The following is an 8,516-nucleotide window of genomic DNA, read 5'->3' as shown; positions in this document are numbered from 1 at the left end:
TACTTTTACTTTTTAGTTTTTACTTCCTTCTCAGGTCCTCGGTGCTCTATCCAGAATGGAAACCACCCGCACAGCTTGCCATTTATATTAGCAAGATTTTATAATTCCCTGTCTTCAGAAACATAAATGTGGTTATGTTTAGGGTTCTAGAAGATGCTTGCACAGGAGGATAAAAGTTGCAACTAACTTGATTGTTTTCTCCAAAGACTCAGTAACGCTTCATAGGGAAGCAACAAAATCCAATTTAAAAAGTCAAAGACTATGTAAACAATTTAGCCTCAAAATTCTTGCCACTCTGTGTCTACGTATCATAAAATATTATATCATAATGTTTTGCCAAATTAAACAACCCCATTAATTGAAAACACACCCTAAATCAGAGGTTGATTTATCAAAATGTTTGACTTTTGCAATTATATGAGGTGCTCAAAGTATATACACAAACTAATATACAATGCATATATAACTTTTATTATTTTTTAATATTAAATCATAGCTGTGTACATTTGTGCAATCAAGGGGTACAATGTGCTGACTTCATGTACAATCTGAAATATTCTCATCAAACTGTTTAACGTAGCCTTCATGGCATTTTCTTAGTTACTGTATGTAGACATTTGCATTCTGCATTTAGTAAGTTTTGCCTGTACCCATGCTAAGATGCACTGTAGGTGTGGCCATTGTCCAAATATGACAATGGAGCTTTAATAGGATCTGCATTAAAATTATATATTGCTTTCTGTAGTATAGACATTTTAACAATGTCTATTCTTCCCAGCCATGGCATGTTTTTCCATTTGTTAACATCTTTAGCTATTTCTTCTCTTAAAGTTTCATAGTTCTCTTTATAGAGATCTTTCACGCCCTTTGTTAGATAAACTCCCAAATATTTCATCTTCTTTGGTACTACTGTGAAAGGAATAGAGTTTTTGACTATTTTTTCAGCTTGGCTATTGTCACTATATAAGAGTTATCGTCTTTATATAAGAGTTATGGGTGTTGATTTTGTAGCCTGAGACATTGCTGTATTCCTTGATTGCTTCTAAAAGGTTTGTGTAGAATCCCTAGTGTTTTCCAGATATACAATCATGTCATCTGCGAAGAGTAAAAATTTGATCTCTTCTGACCCTATGTGGATACCCTTGATCGCCTTTTCTTCCCTAATTGCAATGGCTAAAACTTCCATTACAATGTTAAAGAGCAATGGAGACAATGGGCAACCTTGCCTGGTTCCTGATCTAAGTGGAAATGATTTCAATTTAACTCAATTCAATATGATATTGGCTGCGGGTTTGCTGTAGAAAGCCTCCATTAGTTTAAAAAATGTCCCTTGTATACCAATTTTCTTAAGTGTTCTGATCATGAAGGGATGCTGGATATCATCAAAAGCTTTTTCTGCATCAATTGAGAGAATCATATGGTCTTCATTTTTTAGTTTATTTATGTGCTGAATTACATTTATAGATTTACGTATATTGAACCAGCCTTGAGACCCTGGGATAAATCCCACTTCATCATGGTGTATAATTTTTTTGATGTGTTGTTGGATTCTGTTTGTTAGGATCTTATTGAGTATTTTTGCGTCAATATTCATTAGTGATATTGGTCTATAATTTTCTTTTCTTGTTGAGTCTTTCCCTGGTTTAGGGATCAAGGTGATGTTTGCTTTGTAGAATGTGTTGGGTAATATTCCTTCTTTTTCTATATTTTGGAAGAGGTTTAGTAATATAGGTACTAGTTCTTCTTTAAAGGTTTGGTAGAATTCTGACATAAAGCCATCTGGTCCTGGGCTTTTCTTTTTAGGGAGATTTTGTATAGTTGATGCTATTTCAGAACTTGATATAGGCCTGTTCAACATTTCCACTTCATTCTGGCTAAGTTTGGTAGGTGGCATACTTCCAAGTATTGGTCGATTTGTTTCAGATTTTCATATTTCTGAGAGTAGAGTTTCTTGTACTATTTGTTAAGGATTTTTTTGAATTTCTGAGGGGTCTGTTGTTATTTCATTGTTATCATTTCTGACTGATGAAATTAGAGATTTTACTCTTTTTCCTGGTTAGGTTGGCCAAAGGTTTATCTATTTTATTGATCTTTTCAAAAAACCAACTTTTGGATTTATTGATCTGTTGTATAATTCTTTTGTTTTCAATTTCATTTAATTCTGCTCTGATTTTGGTTATTTCTTCTGCTGGGTTTGGGGTTGGAATGTTTTTCCTTCTCCAGTTGCTTGAGATGTCCCATTAAGTTATTAACTTCCTCTCTTTCTGTTTTCTTGAGGAAGGCTCACAGTGCTATAAATTTCCCTCTTAGGACTGTCTTTGCAATATCCCAGAGGTTCTGATAGTTCGTGTCTTCATTGTTGTTTTGCTCCAAAAATTTGGTGATTTCCTTCTTAGTGTCATCTATAACCCATCTATTTTTCAGCATAAGGTTATTTAGCTTCCATGTTTTTGTATGGGTATGCAGATTCCTGTTGTTATTAAGTTTGACTTTCATTCCATGATGGTCTGAGAAGATGCAAGGAATGATTTCTATTTTTTTAAATTTTCTGAGGTTAGATTTGTGGCCTAGGATGTGGTCGATTTTGGAGTATGTTCCACGAGCTGATGAGAAGAATGTATATTCAGTTTTGTTGGGATGAAATGTTCTGTGGATATTTGTTAAGTCCAGATGTTGAATGGTTAAGTTTAAATCTAAGATTTCTTTGCTTAGCTTCTTTTTGGAGGCTCTATCCAACACTGCTTAAAGGGATGTTAAAATCTTCAACTACTATTGAACAGGAGGAAATCACGTTGCTTGTGTCTGTTAGAGTTTCTCTTATAAATTGAGGTGCATTCCGTTTGGGTGCATAAATATTAATAATTGAAATCTCATCATATTGAGTATTGCCTTTAACAAATATGAAATGTCCATCCTTATCCTTCCTTATTTTGTTGGTTTAAAGCAAATTGCTTTTGTTGGTTTAAAGCAAATTGTGAATAGGATTGCAACACCTGCTTTTTTCTGCTTTCCATTTGCCTGGAGTATAGATGACCATCCCTTCACCTTGAGTCTATATTTGTCTTTTAATGTAAGATAAGATTCTTGTATGCAGCAGATATCTGGCTTGAGTTTTTGTATCCAGTCGGCCAACCTGTGCCTTTTCAGAGGACAATTTAAATCATTCACATTAATTGATATATTGATATGCCTTTTGAGAGTCTGGTGGACATTTTTAATCCTTTTGCAACTGTGGAAGCTGGAATTTGATCAAAATTTTCTGGGTGGGTTTACTTTTGTGGTGGAGGATTATGCTTTTCTTTATGGAGGATAGGTCTGAGAATATCCTGGAGAGCTGGTTTAGTTGTGGCAAATTTCTTCAACATGTGAATGTTATTAAAGTATTTAATTTCTCCATCATAAATGAAACTGAGTTTAGCTAGTTACGGGATCCTGGGTTGAAAGTTATTTTGTTTTAGGAAATTGAAAGTCACCATCCTCTTCTAGCTTGAAAGCTTTCAGCAGGGAGATCTACAGTTATTCTAACAGTCTTCCCTTTGTAGGTAATGGTTTTCTTTCGTCTGGCTGCTTTCAGAATTTTCTCCTTCATATTAACTTTAGTGAAATTGATTATGATGTGTCTGGGGGATATCTCATTCTTGTTGAGTCATGCTGGAGTTTTGAAACTGTCTGCTATCTGAATTTCAGAATCTCTTGGCATGTCTGGAAAGTTCTCTTTCATAATCTCATGGAGAAAAGACTGTATGCTTGTGAAGCCTCTTCGTCACTTTCGGGGATCCTTATAAGATGAATATTGATTTTCTTCAGATTATCCCAGAGCTCTCTGAGAGCTCTCTGATCTATTTTTACCCTCCATTTCTCTTCCTCTTTGAGAGTTTGGGAGCTTTCAAAAGCTTTGTCTTCAATGTCAGAAATCCTTTCTTCTGCTTGCTCCATTCTGTTACTGAGGGATTCTACTGTATTTCTCAGATCTTTGAGGGCTGCAACTTCTTGTCTCAATGTGTCAAAATCTTTGGTCATTTGATCTTTGAATTCGTTGAATTCTTGAGACATCTTTTGGGTTACTACTTGGAATTCTAATTTGATCTTATTTGCTATCCAGATTCTGAATTCGATTTCTGACATCTCAGCTATTTGTTTGTGCATGGGATCTTGTGCTGTGTCCGCCCCAATGATCCTTGGGGTAGTTGATCTACTCTGATTATTCATATTGCCAGAGTATTTCCATTGATTTCCCCTCATGTTTGTTTTTCACTGTTGCCTCTGTTTGTCCTCAGAGTTGGGGAAGTGTCTCTCCAAGATTAAGCCCCAGCGGGATCACTCTATTGTTGCTGGATCTTTATAGGGAGTGACCCTGCATAGCTCCTCCGGGGCTGCCCCAGCCAGGGAATTCTGGTTGTGGGAGCAGTCATGGAGTGTGACACCTGGATCAAGCAACAGGGTGTGTGTGGGGGTGCACACCGTTCTGGAAGTTCCTGGTGTCCATTACTTTGGCACAGAGGGCCCAAGGCTCCAGCAGTCTCTGGTCAGAAGAAGGGCTCCACGCAGAGGCAGTGAGGACTTCAGAGGGCATGTGGCTACCAGAGTCCCTGGCCAGATGAACGGGCCAGTGTGGAGGCAGGGAGGGTACAGGAGGGTTGCGCAGCTCCTGGAGTTGTCAGGGCGTGCAGAGGCCCGGAGGGTGTTGGTCATGGGTTGCGGCAGGTCGTGGCACAGCTCTTACTGGTGGGTGGGCGGGTGCTGATGGCAGGTCACAGCCTAGCTCTTCTGGAGGTCCAGCAGGCGCCAATCGCATGTCGTAGCGCCATATATAACATTTCTTATAATGTTTATACATTATTATCTTATAATAATTATACATTATTATTTCTTATAATGTTTATACCCGTGTGTGTGTGTGTGTGTATGTGTGTGTATGTGTGTGTGTGTGTAAAATATCTATCTGTCTAGCATTTGTCCATCCATTCATCCGTCTCATCTATCTAGCAATCTATCTGGGGAAGTAGGGTAACATCTCAAACCCTTCCTAGTTTCTGCTTAACAGACCCCCATCATATTGGTAAAGCACTTTCCCATTTAGTAGGTAAACTTTCTCCACTAAATTTTGTTATAATTTCCATAAGGTTGGCAGAATTATCCTCATTTTACAAGGAAGGAGTATATGGCACAAGAACTTAAGGAATTCTCTTATCACTCACTGGTGGAAAAGAAATTCGCTTCTGATTCCAACCCTGTTCTTACTAGTAAAAGAGAGGCGATGGAATAAAACATTCTTAGAAATGTGACAGCTCAGTACTCACAACATGTGTAGGCTCAGTTACAACAAAAGCTTCCTTACCTCAGGAAGGAGGAATCAACCTCAGGAAGCTGTGCTACCATTTTCCAGACCTCCTTCCTGTGGCATTGGCTCATAATAGCTTTACCGTGGCATTTCTGAGTATTCCTAAGAGTCTACTTTCTACTTGTGGCCCAGCCTGAAGAGAGCTTTGTAGAGACGATACAAGATAGAAAGAAAGGTAGTCAAAACCTTGCAGGTTTTTCATGGAAATAGGAAGACCAGGTTTTACACTGATGCTTTTGAGTAGACAAAAATTGCATTCGATTGCACTTCTAACAGGCTTCTTACTTTTATGTGGTATTACTTACTTATGTGATGAATTTTTCCAAAATCATCTGAGAGCACAGAGAAGTTTCTGTGCTTCATGTTCTTTTTTTTAATTATTATTTCCTATTTCTGTATTTCCTCAGCAGGACTGACGCTTGGGACTTCACACTTATTGTTGCAGAAATCACATGCACAAATGGTGGGCAGAGAGCAAACATCAAAACAAACATTATGCTTCCAATGAAGTAATTATTTTTCACATGGGAATTGTAAACTTAAAATTTTATATTGAAAGTACCATTGTATTAATGTTTCAATGGAGGAAAATTTCTCACATCATGTGGAGCTTACTGATCAGGAAGTTATTCAGAGTAAAGTGCTAATTATGCTGTTACATACCAACATATCTTCAAAAGGGCATTTCCATTGAACAATACAATTATAGTGTGGATGCAGCAATTTCCATAGTTTCATCTTCAAAAGGTCTTTATTATCAAGAAAAAAATTTCCTAATGGACCACCTGCAAATAATGCTAATATTAGAGCTTTTTTCTGTACATTTAGTACATTTTAGTCTTATTAAAGATTCTCAAACAACAGATTGATTATGCCCCCCCAAAAAAGCATTTATAAAAGAATATTTGAAGTAAGAAATACCAAAGGAAAACTTTTTGATGTATGATATTTCAAAGTTAGATGTAATAAAGATGCAATGTTTATAATTTGAATTAATTCATGTATGCACCTTACAGTACATAATGTTTTATAGGATATTAAGGATAAATTTTTATAAAAAGAATAGAAAAAATATATAAAAACCTTCAACCCTAATAATACCTGCTTATTGGAAAGAAAAGGAATTCTGATTAAAAGGTTTATTTTTCATAGTAGGGCTGAGTACATTGGATACTTTTTCTTCCATTCTTGAAATACTTTGCTGAGAAGAACTCAGCCTTACTATGTAACCAATTTATAGCTTTCATAGCTATAACTCAACTATAGCCCAAGAGGAAGCGGAAAGAGGAAAGGGAGGGGAGGGGAGGGGAGAGGATGGGTGGAGGGAGGGTAATTGGTGAGACCACACCTATGGTGCATTTTACAAGGGTACACATTTTAAATTTACTAAGTGTAGAATATAAATATCTTAACACAATAACTAAGAAAATGCTGTGAAGGCTATGTTAACAAGTTTGATGAAAATATTTCAAATGGTATATAAAACTAGCACATTGTACCCCATAATGGCATTAATGTACACAGCTATGATTTATTTTTTTTAAAAAAGTGATGAAATCCTAAAATAAATAAATAAATAAGTAAAAGGCTTATTTTTGAACGTAAGTATGTATAATGAATATGAACATTATTGTATATACAAAAAGCTAGTAGTCTCTACTAGAGGTAACAGCTCACTGTGTTTCAGGATGAATTTCCCATTCAGTCATGTAATAACCATGACTCCAAATATTCCTTGGAATACATGTGCAGCTGCTTTGTTGGCAAAATCAAAATCACACATGATTGGAATGAATTACGGGGCATTAGGGGAAAAAAATATTGGCATAGTTCTGAAGACAATTGCTATCATGGTATCATTTTAAAGAGATCATACCACCAATACTTTGACAACACTCTTGAGGTTGTCTTTGTTATCATTTACAGAGAATTTCTAGAACTCATGCAAGAATTTATGATTCTTTCTAAAGCTAATTTTCTTGGACACAAAGGATTAAAGTCTGGGAGAAAACTCAACAATAAATGTACTTCTCTAATAAATTATAATATTTGTGGAAGTATAGAGGATACATAAAAAGAAAATTTCATTTAAGGAAGAATTAATTTTATCACTGAATCAAAACCAGCCTTTCAGATGCTTCTAATATATAGGTATTTCAGAAAGAAATTAATTCTGTTGAAATGTTAAGTGTTCTCTGTATAGCATAGACATTTTTAATTAAGTCATTTTGGCTAGTATAATTAAGAATAGGTACTATTTTTTTTTTTTTGTAAAGACAAAACAGTTCTTAAAATTTTAAACAATTAAACATATTAAGTTCTCCAGATAAGACAAAATGAATTGACCTGAGATTCTGATATTTTCAAATACCTAAAAGAATTTGTATTCACATGGGAATTATGACGTTTCCCCCAAAGCATCCAAGTCATAGCAAGATAATGAGAAATAACTCACTCATTCAAATTACCAGGTAAGGTTAGATCTTGGAAAGGTATGTGTCATTGAAAACCTGTTTTGTTTTTCTTTTTCCCCAACTGCATTCACTTAACTCTGCAAAAATTGCTCTTGAATTCAGTTTCCAATATAGCAGCCTTGAAAGGTGCGGACAGTTAAAGCCTAAGATTTGTTTGAATGTGAATTGACTAATGCATCTCATTTTTAGCTGAGATCAACTACATCCCTACACTAAGTTTGGATTTTTGTAAATTATCGATATGTGAGTCAGGGAACTTCCAACTGGAGACCAGAAACCTAAGGCATGTCTCTTGTAGATAGCACATAGTTGGATCATTTTTATAAAAAATCCAGCCTGACAAAGTCTACCTTTTGTTTGGATTGTTTATCTATTTCCATTTTATGTTGTTATTGATATGGTTGAATTTATGTCTGCTTCTTAATTCTTTGTTTTTTCATATGTGTCCAAATATTTTGTTCCTGTGTTATTCTTTTATTGACTTCTTTTGAAATAAGTTGATATTGTCTAATTATTTTTTCTATATTTTTCCCCTTATAGAGAATCTGAAACAGGAAATGAGAGCAAATATGCATTTATAGTATTTATTACATTAACCTTTGTTGTTTTTCTTTATTTCTTTCCTTAGAGTTGAGCAATCATTTGATATCATTCCTTCCTTCAAAACAACTTTTTCCCCATATTTTTCATTTTTATTGCTA

The sequence above is a fragment of the Nycticebus coucang genome, chromosome 7, assembly GCF_027406575.1.
Source record: "Nycticebus coucang isolate mNycCou1 chromosome 7, mNycCou1.pri, whole genome shotgun sequence".
Lineage (NCBI taxonomy): Eukaryota > Metazoa > Chordata > Mammalia > Primates > Lorisidae > Nycticebus > Nycticebus coucang.
This window is presented reverse-complemented; position numbering follows the sequence as displayed.